We start from the raw sequence: 27,712 nt of genomic DNA, 5'->3' as shown, positions 1-27,712 counted from the left end.
TTGTCTTGTGTTGATCTCACTCAACATTTATAAACTCCTTCCTGTCCTTTGTTTCGTATTGATTTAACTCAACATTTATAAACTCCATCCTGTCCTTTGTCTCGTATTGATCTCACTCAACATTTATAAACTCCATCCTGTTTTTTATCTCGTGTTGATCTCACTCAACATTTACAAATTCCTCCCTGTCCTTTGTCTCGTATTGATTTACTTCAACATTCATAAACCCCATCCTGTCCTTTGATTCATATTGTTCTCACTCAACATTTATAAACTCCACCCTGTATTTTTCTTGTGTTTATCTCACTCAACATTTATAATCTCCATCTTGTCCTTTGTCTTGTGTTGATATCACTCAACATTTATAAACTCATCCTGTTCTTTGCTTCGTATTGATCTCACTCAACATTTATGATCTCCACTCTATCCTTTTTTTTGTATTGATCTCAATCAACATTTATATACTCCACCCTGTCCATTTTCTCGTTTTAATATAACTCTACATTCATAAACCCGATCCTGTCCTTTGATTCATATTGTTCTAACTCAACATTTATAAATTCCACCCTGTCGTTTGTCTCGTGTTGATCTCACTCAACATTTTTTAACCCCATTCTGGCCTTTGTCTCGTATTGATCTCACTCAACATTCATAAACTACACCCTGTCCCTTTTCTGGTATTGATATCACTCAACATTTATAAAATTCACCCTGTTCATTGTCTCGTATTGATTTCACACAATATTTATAAACCCCATCCTGTTTTTTGTTTTATGTTGTTCTCACTCAACATTTATGAACTCCATCCTGCCCTTTGTCTGGTATTGATGTCACTCAACAGATTATAATCTCCATTCTGTCCTTTGTCTTGTATTGATCTCACTCAACATTTATAAACCCCTTCCTATCCTTTGTTTCGTATTGATTTAACTCAACATTCATAAACTTCACCCTGTTTGTTTTCTCGTATTGATCCTACTCAACCTTCATAAACTCCATCCTGTCCTATGTTTCATATTGATCTTACTCAACATTTACAAACTCCTCCCTGTCCCTTTTCTCGTATTAATTTATCTGAACATTCATAAACCCCATCCTGTCCTTTGATTCATATTGTTCTCACTCAACATTTATAAACTCCACCCTATATTTTTGTCTTGTGTTGATCTCACTCAACATTTATAAACCCTTCCTGTCCTTTGTTTGGTATTGATTTAACTCAACATTCATAAACTCCACCCTGTTCCTTTTCTCGTATTGATCTACCTCAACATTCATAAATCCCATCCTGTCCTTTCATTCATATTGTTCTCACTCAACATTTATAAACTCCACCCTGTATTGTGTCTTGTGTTTATCTCACTCAACATTTATAATCTCCACCTTGTCCTTTGTCTTGTGTTGATCTCACTCAACATTTATAAACTCCTTCCTGTCCTTTGTTTCGTATTCATTTAACTCAACATTTATAAACTCCATCCTGTCCTTTGTCTCGTATTGATCTAACTCAACATTTATAAACTCCATCCTGTCCTTTGTCTCGTATTGATCTCACTCAACCTTTATAAACTCCATCCTGTTCTTTATCTCGTGTTGATCTCACTCAACATTTACAAATTCCTCCCTGTCCTTTGTCTCGTATTGATTTACTTCAACATTCATAAACCCCATCCTGTCCTTTGATTCATATTGTTCTCACTCAACATTTATAAACTCCACCCTGTATTTTGTCTTGTGTTTATCTCACTCAACATTTATAATCTCCATCTTGTCCTTTGTCTTGTGTTGATATCACTCAACATTTATAAACTCATCCTGTTCTTTGCTTCGTATTGATCTCACTCAACATTTATGATCTCCACTCTATTCCTTCTTTTTGTATTGATCTCAATCAACATTTATATACTCCACCCTGTCCATTTTCTCGTTTTAATATAACTCTACATTCATAAACCCGATCCTGTCCTTTGATTCATATTGTTCTAACTCAACATTTATAAATTCCACCCTGTCGTTTGTCTCGTGTTGATCTCATTCAACATTCATAAACTACACACTGTTCCTTTTCTGGTATTGATATCACTCAACATTTATAAAATTCACCCTGTTCATTGTCTCGTATTGATTTCACACAATATTTATAAACCCCATCCTGTTTTTTGTTTTATGTTGTTCTCACTCAACATTTATGAACTCCATCCTGCCCTTTGTCTGGTATTGATGTCACTCAACAGATTATAATCTCCATTCTGTCCTTTGTCTTGTATTGATCTCACTCAACATTTATAAACCCCTTCCTGTCCTTTGTTTCGTATTGATTTAACTCAACATTCATAAACTTCACCCTGTTTCTTTTCTCGTATTGATCTCTACTCAACATTCATAAACTCCATCCTGTCCTTTGTTTCATATTGATCTTACTCAACATTTATAAACTCCTCCTGTCCTTTTCTCGTATTGATTTATCTCAACATTCATAAACCCCATCCTGTCCTTTTGATTCATATTGTTCTCACTCAACATTTATAAACTCCACCCTGTATTTTTGTCTTGTGTTGATCTCACTCAACATTTATAAACCCTTCCTGTCCTTTGTTTGGTATTGATTTAACTCAACATTCATAAACTCCACCCTGTTCTTTTTCTCGTATTGATCTACCTCAACATTCATAAATCCATCCTGTCCTTTCATTCATATTGTTCTCACTCAACATTTATAAACTCCACCCTGTATTGTGTCTTGTGTTTATCTCACTCAACATTTATAATCTCCACCTTGTCCTTTGTCTTGTGTTGATCTCACTCAACATTTATAAACTCCTTCCTGTCCTTTGTTTCGTATTCATTTAACTCAACATTTATAAACTACAACCTGTCCTTTGTCTCGTATTGATCTAACTCAACATTTATAAACTCCATCCTGTCCTTTGTCTCGTAATGATCTCACTCAACCTTTATAAACTCCATCCTGTTCTTTTCTCTCGTGTTGATCTCACTCAACATTTACAAATTCCTCCCTGTCCTTTGTCTCGTATTGATTTACTTCAACATTCATAAACCCCATCCTGTTTTTTGATTCATATTGATCTCACTCAACATTTTTAACCCCATTCTGGCCTTTGTCTCGTATTGATCTCACTCAACATTCATAAACTACACTTTGTCCCTTTTCTGGTATTGATATCACTCAACATTTATAAAATTCACCCTGTTCATTGTCTCGTATTGATTTCACACAATATTTATAAACCCCATCCTGTTTTTTGTTTTATGTTGTTCTCACTCAACATTTATGAACTCCATCCTGCCCTTTGTCTGGTATTGATGTCACTCAACAGATTATAATCTCCATTCTGTCCTTTGTCTTGTATTGATCTTATTCAACATTTATGATCTCCACTCTATCCTTTGTTTTGTATTGATCTAACTCAACATTTATAAACTCCACCCTGTCCCTTTTCTCGTATTAATCTAACTCAACATTCATAAACCCCATCCTGTTTTTTGATTCATATTGATCTCACTCAACATTTATAAACTCCATCCTGTCCTTTGTCTTGTGTTGATCTCACTCAACATTTATAAACTCCTTCATGTCCTTTATTTCGTATTGATTTAACTCAACATTCATAAACTTGACCTTGTTTCTTTTCTCGTATTGATCCTACTCAACCTTTATTAACTCCATTCTGTCCTTTGTTTCATATTGATCTTACTCAACATTTACAAACTCCTCCCTGTCCCTTTTCTCGTATTAATCTATCTGAACATTCATAAACCCCATCCTGTCCTTTGATTCATATTGTTCTCACTCAACATTTATAAACTCCACCCTGTATTTTGTCTTGTGTTGATCTCACTCAACATTTATAAACCCTTCCTGTCCTTTGTTTGGTATTGATTTAACTCAACATTCATAAACTCCACCCTGTTCCTTTTCTCGTATTGATCTACCTCAACATTCATAAAACCCATCCTGTCCTTTCATTCATATTGTTCTCACTCAACATTTATAAACTCCACCCTGTATTGTGTCTTGTGTTTATCTCACTCAACATTTATAATCTTCACCTTGTCCTTTGTCTTGTGTTGATCTCACTCAACATTTATAAACTCCTTCCTGTCCTTTGTTTCGTATTGATTTAACTCAACATTTATAAACTACATCCTGTCCTTTGTCTCGTATTGATCTCACTCAACATTTATAAACCCCATCCTGTCCTTTGTCTCGTATTGATCTCACTCAACATTTATAATCTCCAGCTTGTCCTTTGTCTTGTGTTGATATCACTCAACATTTATAAACTCCACCCTGTCCTTTGTCTCCTATTGATCTCACTCAACATTTATAATCTCCGTCCTATCCTTTTTTTGATATTAATCTTGGTCAACACTTATAATCTCTACCCTGTACTTTTTCTCGTATTGATTTAACTCAACATTTAAAAACTCCATCCTGCTCTTTGTCTGGTATTGATCTCACTCATCAGATTATAATCTCCATTCTGTTCTTTGTCTTGTATTGATCTCACTCATCATTTATAAACTTCACTTTGTTCTTTGTCTCGTATTGATATCACTCAACATTTATGATCTCCTCTCTATCCTTTGTTTGTATTGATCTAACTCAACATTTATAAACTCCACCCTGTCCCTTTTCTCGTATTAATCTAACTCAACATTCATAAATCCCATCCTGTTTTTTGATTCATATTGATCTCATTCAACATTTATAAACTCCATCCTGTCCTTTGTCTTGTGTTGATCTCACTCAACATTTATAAACCCCTTCCTGTCCTTTGTTTCGTATTGATTTAACTCAACATTCATAAACTTCACCCTGTTTCTTTTCTCGTATTGATCCTACTCAACATTTATAAACTCCATCCTGTCCTTTGTTTCATATTGATCTTACTCAACATTTACAAACTCCTCCCTGTCCCTTTTCTCGTATTAATCTATCTGAACATTCATAAACACCATCCTGTCCTTTGATTCATATTGTTGTCACTCAACATTTATAAACTCCACCCTGTATTTTGTCTTTTGTTGATCTCACTCAACATTTATAAACCCTTCCTGTCCTTTGTTTGGTATTGATTTCACTCAACATTCATAAACTCCACCCTGTTCCTTTTCTCGTATTGATCTACCTCAACATTCATAAATCCCATCCTGTCCTTTCATTCATATTGTTCTCACTCAACATTTATAAACTCCACCCTGTATTTTGTCTTGTGTTTATCTCACTCAACATTTATAATCTCCACCTTGACCTTTGTCTTATGTTGATCTCACTCAACATTTATAAACTCCTTCCTGTCCTTTGTTTCGTATTCATTTAACTCAACATTTATAAACTACATCCTGTCCTTTGTCTCGTATTGATCTAACTCAACATTTATAAACTCCATCCTGTCCTTTGTCTCGTATTGATCTCACTCAACCTTTATAAACTCCATCCTGTTCTTTATCTCGTGTTGATCTCACTCAACATTTACAAATTCCTCCCTGTCCTTTGTCTCGTATTGATTTACTTCAACATTCATAAACCCCATCCTGTCCTTTGATTCATATTGTTCTCACTCAACATTTATAAACTCCACCCTGTATTTTATCTTGTGTTTATCTCACTCAACATTTATAATCTCCATCTTGTCCTTTGTCTTGTGTTGATATCACTCAACATTTATAAACTCATCCTGTTCTTTGCTTCGTATTGATCTCACTCAACATTTATGATCTCCACTCTATCCTTTTTTTTGTATTGATCTCACTCAACATTTATATACTCAACCCTGTCCATTTTCTCGTTTTAATATAACTCTACATTCATAAACCCGATCCTGTCCTTTGATTCATATTGTTCTAACTCAACATTTATAAATTCCACCCTGTCGTTTGTCTCGTGTTGATCTCACTCAACATTTTTTAACCCCATTCTGGCCTTTGTCTCGTATTGATCTCACTCAAGATTCATAAACTACACCCTGTCCCTTTTCTGGTATTGATATCACTCAACATTTATAAAATTCACCCTGTTCATTGTCTCGTATTGATTTCACACAATATTTATAAACCCCATCCTGTTTTTTGTTTTATGTTGTTCTCACTCAACATTTATACACTCCATCCTGCCCTTTGTCTGGTATTGATGTCACTCAACAGATTATAATCTCCATTCTGTCCTTTGTCTTGTATTGATCTTATTCAACATTTATGATCTCCACTCTATCCTTTGTTTTGTATTGATCTAACTCAACATTCATAAACCCCATCCTGTTTTTTTATTGATATTGATCTCACTCAACATTTATAAACTCCTTCTTGTCCTTTGTTTCGTATTGATTTCACTCAACATTCATAAACTTCACCCTGTTTCTTTTCTCGTATTGATCCTACTCAACCTTCATAAACTCCATCCTGTCCTTTGTTTCATATTGATCTTACTCAACATTTACAAACTCCTCCCTGTCCCTTTTCTCGTATTAATCTATCTGAACATTCATAAACCCCATCCTGTCCTTTGATTCATATTGTTCTCACTCAACATTTATAAACTCCACCCTGTATTTTGTCTTGTGTTGATCTCACTCAACATTTATAAACCCTTCCTGTCCTTTGTTTGGTATTGATTTAACTCAACATTCATAAACTCCACCCTGTTCCTTTTCTCGTATTGATATACCTCAACATTCATAAAACCCATCCTGTCCTTTCATTCATATTGTTCTCACTCAACATTTATAAACTCCACCCTGTATTGTGTCTTGTGTTTATCTCACTCAACATTTATAATCTCCACCTTGTCCTTTGTCTTGTGTTGATCTCACTCAACATTTATAAACTCCTTCCTGTCCTTTGTTTGGTATTGATTTAACTCAACATTTATAAACTACATCCTGTCCTTTGTCTCGTATTGATTTAACTCAACATTCATAAACCCCATCCTATCTTTTGTCTCGTATTGATCTCACTCAACATTCATAAACTCCACCCTGTCCCTTTTCTCGAATTGATCTACCTCAATATTCATAAACCCCATCCTGTCCTTTGATTCATATTGTTCTCACTCAACATTTATAAACTCCACCCTGTATTATGTCTTGTGTTTATCTCACTCAACATTTATAAACTCCATCCTGTCCTTTGTCTTGTGTTGATCTCACTCAACATTTATAAACTCCTTCCTGTCCTTTGTTTCGTATTGATTTAACTCAACATTCATAAACTTCACCCTGTTTCTTTTCTCGTATTGATCCTACTCAACCTTCATAAACTCCATCCTGTCCTTTGTTTCATATTGATCTTACTCAACATTTACAAACTCCTCCCTGTCCCTTTTCTCGTATTAATCTATCTGAACATTCATAAACCCCATCCTGTCCTTTGATTCATATTGTTCTCACTCAACATTTATAAACTAAACCCTGTATTTATCTTGTGTTGATCTCACTCAACATTTATAAACCCTTCCTGTCCTTTGTTTGGTATTGATTTAACTCAACATTCATAAACTCCACCCTGTTCCTTTTCTCGTATTGATCTACCTCAACATTCATAAACCCCATCCTGTCCTTTGATTCATATTGTTCTCACTCAACATTTATAAACTCCACCCTGTATTATGTCTTGTGTTTATCTCACTCAACATTTATAAACTCCATCCTGTCCTTTGTCTTGTGTTGATCTCACTCAACATTTATAAACTCCTTCCTGTCCTTTGTTTCGTATTGATTTAACTCAACATTCATAAACTTCACCCTGTTTCTTTTCTCGTATTGATCCTACTCAACCTTCATAAACTCCATCCTGTCCTTTGTTTCATATTGATCTTACTCAACATTTACAAACTCCTCCCTGTCCCTTTTCTCGTATTAATCTATCTCAACATTCATAAACCCCATCCTGTCCTTTGATTCATATTGTTCTCACTCAACATTTATAAACTCCACCCTGTATTTATGTCTTGTGTTTATCTCACTCAACATTTATAATCTCCACCTTGTCCTTTGTCTTGTGTTGATATCACTCTACATTTATAAACTCCATCCTGTCCTTTGTGTCGTATTGATCTCGCTCAACATTTATAATATCTACCCTGTACTTTGTCTCGTATTGATTTAACTCAACATTTACAAACTCCATCCTGCTCTTTGTCTGGTATTGTTCTCACTCAACATTTATAAACTCATCCTGTTCTTTGTTTCGTATTGATTTCACTCAACATTTATGATCTCCACTCTCTCCTTTATTTTGTATTGATCTCACTCAACATTTATATACTCCACCCTATCCATTTTCTCGTATTAATATAACTCAACATTCATAAACCCCATCCTGTCCTTTTATTCATATTGTTCTCACTCAACATTTATAAACTCCAACCTGTCTTTTGTCTCGTGTTGATCTCACTCAACATTTATAAACTCTATTCTAGCCTTTGTCTCGTATTGATCTCACTCAACATTCATAAACTACACCCTGTCCCTTTTCTGGTATTGATATCACTCAACATTTATAAAATTCATTCTGTCCATTGTCTCGTATTGATTTCTCACAATATTTATAAACCCCATCCTGTTTTTTGTTTCATGTTGTTCTCACTCAACATTTATGAACTCCATCCTGCCCTTTGTCTGGTATTGATGTCACTCAACATATTATAATCTCCATTCTGTCCTTTATCTTGTATTGATCTTACTCAACATTTATGATCTCCACTCTATCCTTTGTTTTGTATTGATCTAACTCAACATTTATAAACTCCACCCTGTCCCTTTTCTCGTATTAATCTAACTCAACATTTATAAACTTCACCCTGTCCCTTTTCTCGTATTAATCTAACTCAACATTTATAAACCCCATCCTGTCCTTTGTCTCGTATTGATCCCACTCAACATTTATAAACTCCATCCTGTCGTTTGTTTCATATTGATCTTACTCAACATTTACAAACTCCTCCCTGTCCCTTTTCTCGTATTAATCTATCTCAACATTCATAAACCCCATCCTGTCCTTTGATTCATATTGTTCTCACTCAACATTTATAAACTCCACCCTGTATTTTGTCTTGTGTTTATCTCACTCAACATTTATAATCTCCACCTTGTCCTTTGTCTTGTGTTGATCTCACTCAACATTTATAAAGTCCTTCCTGTCCTTTGTTTCGTATTGATTTAACTCAACATTCATAAACTCCACCCTGTCCCTTTTCTCGTATTGATCTACCTCAAAATTCATAAACCCCATCTTGTCCTTTCATTCATATTGTTCTCACTCAACATTTATAATCTCCACCTTGTTCTTTGTCTTGTGTTGATATCACTCTACATTTATAAACTCCACCCTGTTTTTTGTCTCGTATTGATCTCGCTCAACATTTATAATCTCTACCCTGTACTTTGTCTCGTATTGATTTAACTCAACATTTAAAAACTCCATCCTGCTCTTTGTCTGGTATAGATCTCACTCTTAAGATTATAATCTGCATTCTGTTCTTTGTATTGTATTGATCTCACTCAACATTTATAAACTTCACCCTATTCTTTGTCTCTTATTGATTTTACTCAACATTTATAAACTTCATCCTGTCGTTCGTCTCGTATTGATCTCACTCAATATTCATAAACTACATCCTGTCCTTTTTCTCGTATTGATATCAATCAACATTTATAAACTTCACCCGGTTTTCTTTGTGTCGTATTGATTTCACTGAATATTTAGAAACCCCAACCTGTTCGTTTTGTCATATTGTCTTCACTCAACATTTATGAACTCCATCCTGCCCTTTTTCTGGTATTGATGTCACTTTACAGATTATAATCATTATTCTGTCCTTTGTCTTGCATTGATCTCACTCAACATTTATAAACTCCACCCTGTCCTTTGTCTTGTATTGTTCTCACTCAACATTTATAAACTCATCCTGTTCTTTGTTTCGTATTGATCTCACTCAACATTTATGATTTCGACTCTCTCCTTTATTTTGTATTGATCTCACTCAACATTTATATACTCCACCCTGTCTATTTTCTCGTATTAATCTAACTCAACATTCATAAACCCCATCCTGTCCTTTGATTCATATTGTTTTCACTCAATGATTATAAACTCTTATCTTATCCTTTGTCTCGTATTGATCTCACTCAACATTTATTAACTCCAACCTAATTTTTGTCTTGTGTTGATCTCACTCAACATTTATGAACTCCATCCTGTCCTTTGTCTGGTATTGATTTCGCTCAACATTTATAATTTCCACCATGTACTTTGTCTCGTATTGATTTAACTCAACATTTATAAACTCCATCCTGTCTTTTGTCTCGTGTTGATCTCACTCAATATTTACAAATTCCTTCCTGTTCTTTGTCTCGTATTGATTTACCTCAACATTCATAAACCCGATCCTGTCCTTTGATTCATATTGTTCTCACTCAACATTTATAAACTGGACCCTGTATTTTGTCACTCAAGATTTATAAACTCCACCCTGTCCTTTGTCTCGTATTGATCTCACTCAAGATTTATAATCTCCCTCCTGTCCTGTGTTTGATATTGATCTCGCTCAACATTTATAATCTCTACCCTGTACTTTGTCTCGTATTGATTTAACTCAACATTTAAAAACTTCATCCTGCTTATTGTCTGGTATTGATTTCGCTCAACATTTATAATTTCCACCCAGTACTTTGTCTTGTATTTATCTCACTCAACATTTATAAACTCCTTCCTGTCCTTTGTTTCGTATTGATTTAACTCAACATTTATAAACTACATCCTGTCCTTTGTCTCGTATTGATTTAACTCAACATTTACAAACTCCAATCTGCTCTTTGTCTGGTATTGATCTCACTCATCAGATTATAATCTCCATTCTGTTCTTTGTCTCGTATTTACCTGACTCAATATTCATAAACTTCACCCTGTCCTTTGTCTTGTATTGATCTCACTCAACATTTATAAACTCCGCCCTGTCCTTTGTCTCGTATTGTTCTCACTCAACATTTATAAACTTATTCTGTTCTTTGTCTCGTATTGATCTCACTTAACATTCATAAACTTCACCCTGTTTCTTTTCTCGTATTGATCCTACTCAACCTTCATATACTCCACCCTGTCCATTTTCTCGTATTAATATAACTCAACATTCATAAACCCCATCCTGTCCTTTTATTCATATTGTTCTCACTCAAAATTTATAAACTCCACCCTGTCGTTTGTCTCGTGTTGATCTCACTCAACATTTATAAACTCCATTCTAGCCTTTGTCTCGTATTGATCTCACTCAACATTCATAAACTACACCCTGTCCCTTTTCTGGTATTGATATCACTCAACATGTATAAAATTCACCCTGTCCATTGTCTCGTATTGATTTCTCACAATATTTATAAACCCCAAACCCTTGTTTGTTTCATGTTGTTCTCACTAAACTGTTATAAACTCTTATCTTATCCTTTGTCTCGTATTGATCTCACTCAACATTTATGAACTCCATCCTGTCCTTTGTCTGGTATTGACTTCGCTCAACATTTATAATTTCCACCTTGTATTTTGTCTCGTATTGATTTAACTCAACATTTATATACTCTATTTTGCCCTTTGTCTGGTATTGATGTCACTCAACATTTATAAACTCCACCCTGTCCCTTTTCTCGTATTAATCTAACTCAACATTTATAAACTCCACCCTGTCCCTTTTCTCGTATTGATCTAACTCAACATTTATAAACCCATCCTGTCCTTTTTGTCTCATGTATTGATCTCACTCAACATTTATAAACTCCATCCTGTCGTTTGTTTCATATTGATCTTACTCAACATTTATAAACTCCTCCTGTCCTTTTTCTCGTATTGATCTATCTCAACATTCATAAACCCCATCCTGTCCTTTGATTCATATTGTTCTCACTCAACATTTATAAACTCCACCCTGTATTTTGTCTTGTGTTTATCTCACTCAACATTTATAATCTCCACCTTGTCCTTTGTCTTGTGTTGATCTCACTCAACATTTATAAAGTCCTTCCTGTCCTTTGTTTCGTATTGATTTAACTCAACATTCATAAACTCCACCCTGTCCTTTTCTCGTATTGATCTACCTCAACATTCATAAACCCCATCTTGTCCTTTTCATTCATATTGTTTCTCACTCAACATTTATAATCTCCACCTTGTTCTTTGTCTTGTGTTGATATCACTCTACATTTATAAACTCCACCCTGTTTTTTTGTCTCGTATTGATCTCACTCAACATTTATAATCTCTACCCTGTACTTTGTCTCGTATTGATTTAACTCAACATTTAAAAACTCCATCCTGCTCTTTGTCTGGTATAGATCTCACTCTTAAGATTATAATCTGCATTCTGTTCTTTGTATTGTATTGATCTCACTCAACATTTATAAACTTCACCCTATTCTTTGTCTCTTATTGATTTTACTCAACATTTATAAACTTCATCCTGTCGTTCGTCTCGTATTGATCTCACTCAATATTCATAAACTACATCCTGTCCTTTTTCTCGTATTGATATCAATCAACATTTATAAACTTCACCCGGTTTTCTTTGTGTCGTATTGATTTCACTGAATATTTAGAAACCCCAACCTGTTCGTTTTGTCATATTGTCTTCACTCAACATTTATGAACTCCATCCTGCCCTTTTTCTGGTATTGATGTCACTTTACAGATTATAATCATTATTCTGTCCTTTGTCTTGCATTGATCTCACTCAACATTTATAAACTCCACCCTGTCCTTTGTCTTGTATTGTTCTCACTCAACATTTATAAACTCATCCTGTTCTTTGTTTCGTATTGATCTCACTCAACATTTATGATTTCGACTCTCTCCTTTATTTTGTATTGATCTCACTCAACATTTATATACTCCACCCTGTCCATTTTCTCGTATTAATCTAACTCAACATTCATAAACCCCATCCTGTCCTTTGATTCATATTGTTTTCACTCAATGATTATAAACTCTTATCTTATCCTTTGTCTCGTATTGATCTCACTCAACATTTATTAACTCCAACCTAATTTTTGTCTTGTGTTGATCTCACTCAACATTTATGAACTCCATCCTGTCCTTTGTCTGGTATTGATTTCGCTCAACATTTATAATTTCCACCATGTACTTTGTCTCGTATTGATTTAACTCAACATTTATAAACTCCATCCTGTCTTTTGTCTCGTGTTGATCTCACTCAATATTTACAAATTCCTTCCTGTTCTTTGTCTCGTATTGATTTACCTCAACATTCATAAACCCGATCCTGTCCTTTGATTCATATTGTTCTCACTCAACATTTATAAACTGGACCCTGTATTTTGTCACTCAAGATTTATAAACTCCACCCTGTCCTTTGTCTCGTATTGATCTCACTCAAGATTTATAATCTCCCTCCTGTCCTGTGTTTGATATTGATCTCGCTCAACATTTATAATCTCTACCCTGTACTTTGTCTCGTATTGATTTAACTCAACATTTAAAAACTTCATCCTGCTTATTGTCTGGTATTGATTTCGCTCAACATTTATAATTTCCACCCAGTACTTTGTCTTGTATTTATCTCACTCAACATTTATAAACTCCTTCCTGTCCTTTGTTTCGTATTGATTTAACTCAACATTTATAAACTACATCCTGTCCTTTGTCTCGTATTGATTTAACTCAACATTTACAAACTCCAATCTGCTCTTTGTCTGGTATTGATCTCACTCATCAGATTATAATCTCCATTCTGTTCTTTGTCTCGTATTTACCTGACTCAATATTCATAAACTTCACCCTGTCCTTTGTCTTGTATTGATCTCACTCAACATTTATAAACTCCGCCCTGTCCTTTGTCTCGTATTGTTCTCACTCAACATTTATAAACTTATTCTGTTCTTTGTCTCGTATTGATCTCACTTAACATTCATATACTTCACCCTGTTTCTTTTCTCGTATTGATCCTATTCAACCTTCATATACTCCACCCTGTCCATTTTCTCGTATTAATATAACTCAACATTCATAAACCCCATCCTGTCCTTTTATTCATATTATTCTCACTCAAAATTTATAAACTCCACCCTGTCGTTTGTCTCGTGTTGATCTCACTCAACATTTATAAACTCCATTCTAGCCTTTGTCTCGTATTGATCTCACTCAACATTCATAAACTACACCCTGTCCCTTTTCTGGTATTGATATCACTCAACATGTATAAAATTCACCCTGTCCATTGTCTCGTATTGATTTCTCACAATATTTATAAACCCCATACCCTTGTTTGTTTCATGTTGTTCTCACTAAACTGTTATAAACTCTTATCTTATCCTTTGTCTCGTATTGATCTCACTCAACATTTATGAACTCCATCCTGTCCTTTGTCTGGTATTGACTTCGCTCAACATTTATAATTTCCACCTTGTATTTTGTCTCGTATTGATTTAACTCAACATTTATATACTCTATTTTGCCCTTTGTCTGGTATTGATGTCACTCAACATTTATAAACTCCACCCTTTCCCTTTTCTCGTATTAATCTTACTCAACATTCATTAACTCCATCCTGTTTTTTGTCTGGTATTGATGTCACTCAACAGATTATAATCTCCATTCTGTCCTTTGTCTTGTATTGATCTTACTCAACATTTATGATCTCCACTCTATCCTTTGTTTTGTATTGATCTTACTCAACATTTATAAACTCTACCCTGCCCCTTTTCTCGTACTGATCTAACTCAACATTCATTAACTCCATCCTGTTTTTTGTCTCGTATTGATCTCACTTAACATTCATAAACTTCACCCTGTTTCTTTTTTCGTATTGATCCTACTTAACCTTCATAAACTCCATCCTCTCCTTTGTTTCATATTGATCTTTCTCAACATTTACAAACTCCTCCCTGTCCCTTTTCTCGTATTAATCTATCTCAACATTCATAAACCGCATCCTGTCCTTTGATTCATATTGTTCTCACTCAACATTTATAAACTCCACCCTGTATTTTGTCTTGTGTTTATCTCACTCAACATTTATAATCTCCACTTTGTCCTTTGTCTTGTGTTGATCTCATTCAACATTTATAAACTCCTTCCTGTCCTTTGTTTCGTATTGATTTAACTCAACATTCATAAACTCCACCCTGTCCCTTTTCTCGTATTGATCTACCTCAAAATTCATAAACCCCATCTTGTCCTTTCATTCATATTGTTCTCACTCAACATTTATAAACTCCACCCTGTATTGTGTCTTGTGTTTATTTCACTCAATATTTATAATCTCCACCTTGTCCTTTGTCTTGTGTTGATCTCACTCAACATTTATAAACTCCATCCTGTCCTTTGTTTCGTATTGATCTCACTCAACATTTATAAACTCCATCCTGTTCTTTATCTCGTGTTGATCTCACTCAACATTTACAAAGTCTTCCCTGTCCTTTTTCTCGTATTAATTTAACTCAACATTCATAAACCCCATCCTATCTTTTGTCTCGTATTGATCTCACTCAACATTCATAAACTCCACCCTGTCCCTTTTCTCGAATTGATCTACCTCAATATTCATAAACCCCATCCTGTCCTTTCATTCATATTGTTCTCACTCAACATTTATAAACTCCACCCTGTATTATGTCTTGTGTTTATCTCACTCAACATTTATAATCTCCACCTTGTCCTTTGTCTTGTGTTGATATCACTCTACATTTATAAATTCCACCCTGTCCTATGTCTCGTATTGATCTCGCTCAACATTTATAATATCTACCCTGTACTTTGTCTCGTATTGATTTAACTCAACATTTTAAAACTCCATCCTGCTCTTTGTCTGGTATTGATCTCACTCTTAAGATTATAATCTGCATTCGGTTCTTTGTATTGTATTGATCTCACTCAACATTTATAAACTTCACCCTGTTCTTTGTCTCGTATTGATATCACTCAACATTTATAAACTCCATCCTGTCGTTCGTCTCGTATTGATCTCACTCAATATTCATTAACTACATCCTGTCCTTTTTCTCGTATTGATATCAATCAACATTTATAAACTTCACCCGGTCCTTTGTGTCGTATTGATTTCACTGAATATTTAGAAACCCCAACCTCTTCGTTTTGTCATATTGTCTTCACTCAACATTTATGAACTCCATCCTGCCCTTTTTCTGGTATTGATGTCACTTAACAGATTATAATCATTATTCTGTCCTTTGTCTTGCATTGATCTCACTCAACATTTATAAACTCCACCCTGTCCTTTGTCTCGTATTGTTCTTACTCAACATTTATAAACTCAACCTGTTCTTTGTTTCGTATTGATCTCACTCAACATTTATGATTTCGACTCTCTCCTTTATGTTGTATTGATCTAACTTAACATTTATATACTCCACCCTGTCCATTTTCTCGTATTAATCTAACTCAACATTCATAAATTCCATCCTGTCCTTTGATTCATATTGTTTTCACTCTACTGTTATAAACTCTTATCTTATCCTTTGTCTCGTATTGATCTCACTCAACATTTATTAACTCCACCCTAATTTTTGTCTTGTGTTGATCTCACTCAACATTTATGAACTCCATCCTGTCCTTTGTCTGGTATTGATTTCGCTCAACATTTATAATTTCCACCATGTACTTTGTCTCGTATTGATTTAATTCAACATTTATAAACTCCATCCTGTCTTTTGTCTCGTGTTGATCTCACTCAATATTTACAAATTCCTCCCTGTGCTTTGTCTCGTATTGATTTACCTCAACATTCATAAACCCGATCCTGTCCTTTGATTCATATTGTTCTCACTCAACATTTATAAACTGGACCCTGTATTTTGACACTCAAGATTTATAAACTCCACCCTGTCCTTTGTCTCGTATTGATCTCACTCAACATTTATAATCTCCGTCCTGTCCTGTGTTTCATATTGATTTCGCTCAACATTTATAATTTCCACCCAGTACTTTGTCTTGTATTTATCTCACTCAATATTTATAATCTCCACCTTGTCCTTTGTCTTGTGTTGAACTCACTCAACATTTATAAACTCCTTCCTGTCCTTTGTTTCGTATTGATTTAACTCAACATTTATAAACTACATCCTGTCCTTTGTCTCGTATTGATTTAACTCAACATTTACAAACTCCAATCTGCTCTTTGTCTGGTATTGATCTCACTCATCAGATTATAATCTCCATTCTGTTCTTTGTCTTGTATTGATCTCACTCAACATTTATAAACTTCACTCTGTTCTTTGTCTCGTATTTACCTAACTCAATATTCATAAACTTCACCCTGTCCTTTGTCTTGTATTGATCTCACTCAACATTTATAAACTCCGCCCTGTCCTTTGTCTCGTATTGTTCTCACTCAACATTTATAAACTCATTCTGTTCTTTGTCTCGTATTGATCTCACTTAACATTCATAAACTTCACCCTGTTTCTTTTCTCGTATTGATCCTACTCAACCTTCATATACTCCACCCTGTCCATTTTCTCGTATTAATATAACTCAACATTCATAAACCCCATCCTGTCTTTTTTATTCATATTGTTCTCACTCAAAATTTATAAACTCCACCCTGTCGTTTGTCTCGTGTTGATCTCACTCAACATTTATAAACTCCATTCTAGCCTTTGTCTCGTATTGATCTCACTCAACATTTATAAACTCCATCCTGTCCTTTGTTTCGTATTGATCTCACTCAACATTTATAAACTCCATCCTGTTCTTTATCTCGTGTTGATCTCACTCAACATTTACAAAGTCTTCCCTGTCCTTTTTCTCGTATTAATTTAACTCAACATTCATAAACCCCATCCTATCTTTTGTCTCGTATTGATCTCACTCAACATTCATAAACTCCACCCTGTCCCTTTTCTCGAATTGATCTACCTCAATATTCATAAACCCCATCCTGTCCTTTCATTCATATTGTTCTCACTCAACATTTATAAACTCCACCCTGTATTATGTCTTGTGTTTATCTCACTCAACATTTATAATCTCCACCTTGTCCTTTGTCTTGTGTTGATATCACTCTACATTTATAAATTCCACCCTGTCCTATGTCTCGTATTGATCTCGCTCAACATTTATAATATCTACCCTGTACTTTGTCTCGTATTGATTTAACTCAACATTTTAAAACTCCATCCTGCTCTTTGTCTGGTATTGATCTCACTCTTAAGATTATAATCTGCATTCGGTTCTTTGTATTGTATTGATCTCACTCAACATTTATAAACTTCACCCTGTTCTTTGTCTCGTATTGATATCACTCAACATTTATAAACTCCATCCTGTCGTTCGTCTCGTATTGATCTCACTCAATATTCATTAACTACATCCTGTCCTTTTTCTCGTATTGATATCAATCAACATTTATAAACTTCACCCGGTCCTTTGTGTCGTATTGATTTCACTGAATATTTAGAAACCCCAACCTCTTCGTTTTGTCATATTGTCTTCACTCAACATTTATGAACTCCATCCTGCCCTTTTTCTGGTATTGATGTCACTTAACAGATTATAATCATTATTCTGTCCTTTGTCTTGCATTGATCTCACTCAACATTTATAAACTCCACCCTGTCCTTTGTCTCGTATTGTTCTTACTCAACATTTATAAACTCAACCTGTTCTTTGTTTCGTATTGATCTCACTCAACATTTATGATTTCGACTCTCTCCTTTATGTTGTATTGATCTAACTTAACATTTATATACTCCACCCTGTCCATTTTCTCGTATTAATCTAACTCAACATTCATAAATTCCATCCTGTCCTTTGATTCATATTGTTTTCACTCTACTGTTATAAACTCTTATCTTATCCTTTGTCTCGTATTGATCTTATTCAACATTTATTAACTCCACCCTAATTTTTGTCTTGTGTTGATCTCACTCAACATTTATGAACTCCATCCTGTCCTTTGTCTGGTATTGATTTCGCTCAACATTTATAATTTCCACCATGTACTTTGTCTCGTATTGATTTAATTCAACATTTATAAACTCCATCCTGTCTTTTGTCTCGTGTTGATCTCACTCAATATTTACAAATTCCTCCCTGTCCTTTGTCTCGTATTGATTTACCTCAACATTCATAAACCCGATCCTGTCCTTTGATTCATATTGTTCTCACTCAACATTTATAAACTGGACCCTGTATTTTGTCACTCAAGATTTATAAACTCCACCCTGTCCTTTGTCTCGTATTGATCTCACTCAACATTTATAATCTCCGTCCTGTCCTGTGTTTCATATTGATCTCGCTCAACATTTATAATCTCTTCCCTGTACTTTGTCTCGTATTGATTTAACTCAACATTTAAAAACTCCATCCTGCTTATTGTCTGGTATTGATTTCACTCAACATTTATAATTTCCACCCTGTACTTTGTCTCGTATTGATTTAATTCAACATTTATAAACTCTATCCTGACCTTTGCTCCTATTGATCTCACTCAACATTTAAAACTCTTTTCCTGTCCCTTTTCTCGTATTGATCTAACTCAACATTCATAAACCCCACCCTATCTTTTGTCTCGTATTGATCTCAGTCAACATTCATAAACTCCACCCTGTCGTTTGTCTGGTGTTGATCTCACTCAACATTTATAAACCCCATTCTCGCCTTTTGTCTCTGTATTGATCTCACTCAACATTCATAAACTACATCCTGTCCTTTTTTTTGGTATTGATCTCAATCAACATTTATAAACTTCACCTGTCCATTGTCTCGTATTGATTTCACTCAATATTTATAAATCCCATCCTGTCCTTTGATTCATATTGTTTTCACTCAACTGTTATAAACTCTTATCTTATCCTTTGTCTCGTATCGATCTCACTTAACATTTATTAACTCCACCCTAATTTTTGTCTTGTGTTGATCTCACTCAACATTTATGAACTCCATTCTGTCCTTTGTTTGGTATTGACTTCTTGCTCAACATTTATAATTTCTCTCCGTGTCCTTGTGTCTCGTATTGATTTACCTCAACATTCATAAACCCCATTCTGTCCTTTGATTCATATTGTTCTCACTCAACATTTATAAACTCCACCCTGTATTTTGTCTTGTGTTGATATCACTCAACATTCATAATCTCCGTCCTGTCCTTTGTTTGATATTGATCTCGCTCAACATTTATAATCTCCTACCCTGTCCTTTGTCTCTGTATTGATTTAACTCAACATTTAAAAATTCCGTCCTGTCTTTGTTTGATATTGATCTCTACTCAACATTTATAAACTGTTTCTGTCACTTTTCGTATTGATCTTACTCAACATTTATAAACCCATTCCTGTCCCTTTTCGTATTGATCTATTTCAACATTCATAAACCCCATCCTCTCCTTTTATTCATATTGTTCCCACTCAACATTTTAAACTCCACCCTGTATTTTGTCTTGTGTGTGATCTCTACTCAACATTTATAATCTCCACTTTGTCCCTTCTGTCTTGTGTTGATCTTACTCAACATTTATAAACTCCATCCTGTCCTTGTCTCTTGTATTGATCTCACTCAACATTTATATACTCCATCCTGTCCTTGTCTCGTATTCATCTTACCCAACATTTATAATTCTGTCCTGTCCTTGTTTCTATATTGTTCTCACTCAACATTTATAAACTTTTTTCCTTTTTTCGTATTGATTTACTCAACATTTATAAACCCCTCCTTTTCTTTTTTCTAGTATTGATCTACCTCAACATTCATAAACCCCATCCTTCTCCTTTGATTCATATTGTTTTACTCAACATTTATAAACTCCTTCCTGTGTTCTTGTCTCATATTGATTTAACTCAACATTTATAATCCCTATCCTATCTATTTTGTCTCCTATTGATCTCACTCAACATTCATAAACTCCACCCTGTCCTTTTTTTCGTACTTGATTTACTCAACATTCATAAACTCCATCCTGTCCTTTGATTCATATTGTTCTCACTCAACATTTATAAACTCCACCCTGTTTTTTTTTTTCATATTGATTCACTCAACATTTATAAACTTCTCTTTCCTGTCCTTTTTTCTCGTATTGATTTACTCTCAACATTCATAAACTCCCATCCTCTTTTGATTCATATTGTTTTCACTCAACATTTAAAACTCTTTCCTGTCCCTTTTCTCGTATTGATCTAACTCAACATTCATAAACCCCACCCTATCTTTTGTCTCGTATTGATCTCAGTCAACATTCATAAACTCCACCCTGTCCCTTTTCTCGTATTGATATACCTCAACATTCATAAACCCCATCCTGTCCTTTGATTCATATTGTTCTCACTCAACATTTATAAACTCCACCCTGTTTTTTGTCTTGTATTTATCTCACTCAATATTTATAATCTCCACCTTGTCCTTTGACTTGTGTTGATCTCACTCAACATTTATAAACTCCTTCCTGTCCTTTGTTTCGTATTGATTTAACTCAACATTTATAAATTCCATATTGTCCTTGTCTCGTATTGATCTCACTCAACATTTATAAATTCCATCCTCTTTCTTTTGTCTCGTATTGATCTCACTCAATATTTATAAACTCCATCCTCTTCTTTATCTCGTGTTGATCTCACTCAACATTTATAAACTCCTCCCTGTCCTTTGTCTCGTATTGATTTAACTCATGATTCATAAACCCCATCCTATATTTTGTCTCGTATTGATCTTACTCAACATTCATAAACTCCACCCTGTCCCTTTCTCGTGATTGATTCTCACTCAACATTCATAAACCCCATCCTGTCATTTGATTCATATTGTTCTTACTCAACATTTATAAACTCCACCCTGTATTTTGTCTTGTGTTTATCTCACTCAACATTTATAATCCCCAACTTGTCCTTTTGTCTTGTGTTGATATCACTCAACATTTATAAACTCCACCCTGTCCTTTTCTCTCTATTGATCTCACTCAACATTTATACTCTCCGTCCTGTCCTTTTTTGATATTAATCTCTGTCAATATTTATAATCTCTACCCTGTACTTTGTCTTGTATTGATTTAACTCAACATTTAAAAACTCCATTCTGCTCTTTGTGTCGTATTGATCTCACTTATCAGGTTATAATCTCCATTTTGTTCTTTTGTCTTGTATTGATCTCACTCAACATTTATTAACTTCACCCTGTCTTTTGTGTCGTATTGATTTCACTGAATATTTATAAACCCCAACCTGTTCGTTTTGTCATATTGTCCTCACTCAACATTTATGAACTCCATCCTGCCCTTTTTCTGGTATTGATGTCACTTAACAGATTATAATCATTATTCTGTCCTTTGTCTTGCATTTATCTCACTCAACATTTATAAACTCATCCTGTTCTTGTTTCTTATTGATCTCACTCAACATTTATGATCTCGACTCTCTCCTTTATTTTGTATTGGTCTCACTCAACATTTATATAACTCTACCCCTGTCCATTTTCTCGTATTAATATAACTCAACATTCATAAACCCCATTCTGTCCTTTGATTCATCTTGTTCTCACTCAACATTTATAAACTCCACCCTGTCGTTTGTCTGGTGTTGATCTCACTCAACATTTATAAACCCCATTCTCGCCTTTGTCTCGTATTGATCTCACTCAACATTCATAAACTACATCCTGTCCTTTTCTGGTATTGATATCAATCAACATTTATAAACTTCACCCTGTCCATTGTCTCTGTATTGATTTCACTCAACATTTATTAACTCCACCCTAATTTTGTCTTGTATTGATCTCACTCAACATTTATGAACTCCATCCTGTCTTTTGTCTGGTATTGACTTCACTCAACATTTATAATTTCCACATTGTATTTTGTCTCTGTATTGATTTAACTCAACATTTATAAACTCCATCCTGTCCTTGTCTCTGTGTTGATCTCACTCAACATTTATAAATTCCTCCGTGTCCTTGTCTCTGTATTGATTTACTCTCAACATTCATAAACCCCATTCTGTCCTTTGATTCATATTGTTCTACTCAACATTTATAAACTCCACCCTGTATTTTGTCTTGTGTTTATCTCACTCATCATTTATAATCTCCATCTTGTCATTTGTCTTGTGTTGATATCACTCAACATTCATAATCTCCGTCCTGTCCCTTGTTTGATATTGATCTCACTCAACATTTATAATCTCTACCCTGTACTTTGTCTCGTATTGATTTAACTCAACATTTAAAAATTCCGTCCTGTCTTTGTTTGATATTGATCTCACTCAACATTTATAAACTGTTTCCTGTCACTTTTCGTATTGATCTAACTCAACATTCATAAACCCCACCTGTCTTTTTTCTCGTATTGATCTATTTCAAATATTCATAAACCCCATCCTTCTCCTTCTGATTCATATTGTTCTACTACTCAACATTTTAAACTCCACTCCTGTCTTTTGTCTTGTGTGTATCTTCACTCAACATTTATAATCTCCATCCTGTCCTTGTCTCTGTATTGATCTCACTCAACATTTATATACTCCATCCTGTCCTTGTCTCTGTATTCATCTTTTACTCAACATTTATAATCTCCGTCCTGTCCTTTGTTTCATATTGATTCACTCAACATTTATAAATCTCTATTCCTGTCCTTTTTTCTCGTATTGATTTCCAACTCAACATTTATAAACTCCACCTGTCCTTTTTCTAGTATTGATCTACCTCAACATTCATAAACTCCATCCTCTCTTTTGATTCATATTGTTTTCACTCAACATTTATAAACTCCTCCCTGTCCTTGTCTCGTATATTGATTTAACTCAACATTCATAATCCCCATCCTATTTTTTGTCTCTATTGATCTCACTCAACATTCATAAATCCACTCTGTTCCTTTTCGTATTGATTTACTCTCAACATTTATAAACTTCCATCCTGTCCTTGATCATATTGTTTCACTCAACATTTATAAACTCCCACTCTGTGTTTTGTTTCATATTGATCTCACTCAACATTTATAAACTTTTCTGTCCTTTTTTTCGTATTGATCTAACTCAACATTCATAAACTCCTGTCCTTTCTTTTTCTGTATTGATCTACACTCAACATTCATAAACCCCATCCTTTCCTTTGATTCTATATTGTTTTACTCAACATTTAAAACTCTTTTCTGTCCCTTTTTCGTATTGATCTAACTCAACATTTATAAACTCCCACTCCTATTTTGTCTCTGTATTGATCTCAGTCAACATTCATAAATCCCACCCTGTCCTTTTCTCGTATTGATCTTACCTCAACATTCATAAACCCCATCCTGTCTTTTGATTCATATTGTTCTCACTCAACATTTATAAACTCCATCCTGTTTTTTGTCTTGTATTTATCTCACTCAATATTTATAATCTCCACCTTGTCTTTTGACTTGTGTTGATCTCACTCAACATTTATAAACTCCTTCCTGTCCTTGTTTCTGTATTGATTTAATCTCAACATTTATAAATTCCATATTGTCCTTGTCTTGTATTGATCTCTACTCAACATTTATAAACTCCATCCTCTTCTTTTGTCTGTATTGATCTTACTTCAATATTTATAAACTTGATCCTCTTCTTTTCTTTATTCGTGTTGATTTCACTCAAATTCATAAACTACACCTCTGTCCCTTATCTTTTATTGATCTGACTCAACATTTATAAAATTCACCCTGTCCATTGTCTCGTATTGATTTCACTCAATATTTATAAACCCCATCCTGTTCTTTTGTTTCATGTTGTTCTCACTCAACATTTATGAACTCCATCCTGCCCTTTGTCTGGTATTGATGTCACTCAACAGATTATAATCTCCATTCTGTCCTTTCTCTTGTATTGATTTTACTCAACATTTATGATTCCACTCTATCCTTTGTTTTGTATTGATCTAACTCAACATTTTTAAACTCCACTTTGCCTCTTTTTCGTATTGATCTAACTCAACATTCATAAACTCCATCCTGTTTTTTGTCTCGTATTAATCTCACTTAACATTCTATAACTTCACTCCTGTTTTTTTTTTCGTATTGATCCTACTCAACATTCATAAACTGTATCCTGTCCTTTGTTTCTGTAGTGATCTTACTCAACATTTACAAACTCCTCCTGTCCCTTTTCTCGTATAATCTATCTCAACATTCATAAACCCCATCCTGTTCCTTGATTCATCTTGTTCTCACTCAACATTTATAAACTCCACCGTGTATTTTGTCTTGTGTTTATCTCTCTCAACATTTATAATCTCCACTTTGTCCTTGTCTTGTGTTGATCTCACTCAACATTTATAAACTCCTTCCTGTCCTTTGTTTCGTATTGATTTAACTCAACATTTATAAACTCCTCCCTGTCTCTTTTCTTTCTTGTATTAATCTCTATCTTCAACATTCATAAACCCTATCCTGTTCCTTTCTTCTTTTCATATTGATCTCTACTCAACATTTATAATCTCCGTCCTGTCCTTTTCTTTTATCTTAATCTCGGTCACAATTTATAATCTTCTGACCTGTACTTTGTCTCTGTATTGATTTAACTCAACATTTAAAACTCGATCCTGCTCTTTTGTCTGGTATTGATTCTCACTCATCAGATTATAATCTTCATTCTGTTCTTTTGTCTTGTATTGATCTCACTCAACATTTATAAACTCACTCTGTTCTTGTCTCGTATTGATCTGACTCAACATTCATAAACTCAACAGTGTCCCTTTTCTCGTATTGATATCACTCAAGATTTATAAACTACATCCTGTCGTTTGTCTCCCTATTGATCTCACTCAACATTTACAAATTCTCCCTGTCCTTGTCTCTGTATTGATTTCACTCAGTATTTATAAATCCCATCCTGCCTTTATGTTTCATATTGTTTTCACTCAACATTTATGAACTCCATCCTGCCCTTTTGTCTGGTATTGATCTCATTCAACAGATTATAATCTCCATTCTGTCCTTTGTCTTGTATTGATCTCTACTCAACATTTATGATCTCCATTCTTTTCCTTTGTTTTGTATTGATCTAACTCAACATTTATAAATTCCACCCTGTCCCTTTTCTCGTATTAATATAACTCAACTTTATGAACCAATCGTGCCCTCTGTCTGGTATTGATCTCATTGAACATTTATAAACTCATCCTGTTTTTTGTGTCGTATTTATCTCACTCAACATTCATTAACTCCACCTCTGTTCTCTTTTCGTATTAATCTAATTCAACAATCATAAATCCCATCCTGTCATTTGATTCATATTGTTCTCACTCAACATTTAAAACTTCATCCAGTTCTTTGTGTTGTATTGATCTCAATCAACATTTATAAACCCCATCCTTTCTTTTGTTTCATATTGTCTCACTCAACAGTTATGAACTACATTCTGCCATTTGTCTGGTATTGATCTCACTCAACAGATTATAATTCCATTATGTCCTTTGTCTTGTATTGATCTCACCTCAAAATTTATAATTCCACCCTGTACTTTGTCTCTGTATTGTTCTCACACAACATTTATAAACTCATCCTCTCCTTTGTTTTGTATTGATCTCGCTCAACATTTATAAACCTCAACCCTGTACTTTGTCTCTGTATTGATTTGACTCAACATTTATAAACTCCACCCTGTACTTTGTTCTGTATTGATTTGACTCAACATTTATATACTTCCATCCTGTCCTTGTCTCATATTGATCTCACTCAACATTTACAAACTCTTCCTGTTTCTTGTTTCTGTATTGATTTAACTCAACATTCATAAACCCTATCCTGTCCTTTTGTCTCTGTATTCATATCACTTAACATTTATAACCTCCATCATGTCCCTTTTCTCGTATTGATGTATCTCAACATTTATAAACACCATTCTATCTTTTTTTTTCTGTATTTATCTAACTCAACATTCATAAACTCCATCCTGTCCTTGTTTCATATTGATTCACTCATTTATAAAGTCCACCCTGTCCTTTTTTCTCGTATTTTTTTCCCACTCAACATTCATAAACTCCATCCTGTCGTTTGTTAGGTATTCATCTCACTCAACATTTATAACCTCCATCCTGCTCTTTGTTTGACATTGATTCTCACTCAACATTCATAAACTCCACCTTGTCTCTTTTTCTCGTATTGATTTAACTCAATATTCATAAACTCCATCCTGTCCTTGATTCATATTGTTCTCACTCAACATTTATAAACTCCATCTTATCCTTTCGTCTCTGTATTGATCTTCACGCAATATTCATAAACCCATCCTGTTCTTTTGTGTGATATTGATCTCACTCAACATTTATAAACTCCTTCCCTGTCCTTTGTTTCGTATTGATTTAACTCAACATTTATAATCTCTATCCTGTTTTTTCGTAGTTATTCTACTCAACATTTATAAACTCCACCCCTGTCATTTGTCTCCTATTGATTTAACTCAACATTTATGATCTCCACCCTGTCCTTGTTTGTATTGATCCCACTCAATATGTGTAAATCCCCACCCTGTCCTTGTCTCATATTGATTTAACTCATCATGTTTGTTTATTTTAACCACAATAGGATAGAATCATGAACCTTTAAATTTACATTTCATCTCAAGGGTAACCACTGTGCTATTCTCGGCTCTCACTCTTTAGAGATAATACAGTAACCACGCTTAGGGTTTTTTTTTATTATTGTACAGTGAAGAAACTTGTTGAGAGCTTACATCATATGCTAGAAATAAAATTGTTTGAGGATGATTTCTAGCAAAGTGTATCTGTG

General features: G+C 34.3%; 1 protein-coding gene and 1 long non-coding RNA gene across 5 annotated transcripts in view; one reads left to right on the top strand and one right to left on the bottom strand.

Moving 5' to 3' along the window:
• The window catches only part of LOC143257415 (uncharacterized), a 159,385-nt gene that overhangs the window by 18,799 nt on the left and 112,874 nt on the right, over positions 1 to 27,712 (top strand). The window lies entirely within an intron of this gene.
• The window catches only part of LOC143257414 (serine/threonine-protein kinase 32B-like), a 151,490-nt gene that overhangs the window by 18,833 nt on the left and 104,945 nt on the right, over positions 1 to 27,712 (bottom strand). The gene's annotated exons all lie outside the window — the stretch shown is intronic.

The sequence above is a fragment of the Tachypleus tridentatus genome, chromosome 7 (assembly GCF_004210375.1).
Source record: "Tachypleus tridentatus isolate NWPU-2018 chromosome 7, ASM421037v1, whole genome shotgun sequence".
Lineage (NCBI taxonomy): Eukaryota > Metazoa > Arthropoda > Merostomata > Xiphosura > Limulidae > Tachypleus > Tachypleus tridentatus.
The sequence above is the reverse complement of the archived record's forward strand: the minus strand, read 5'-3'. Positions and strand labels throughout refer to the sequence as shown.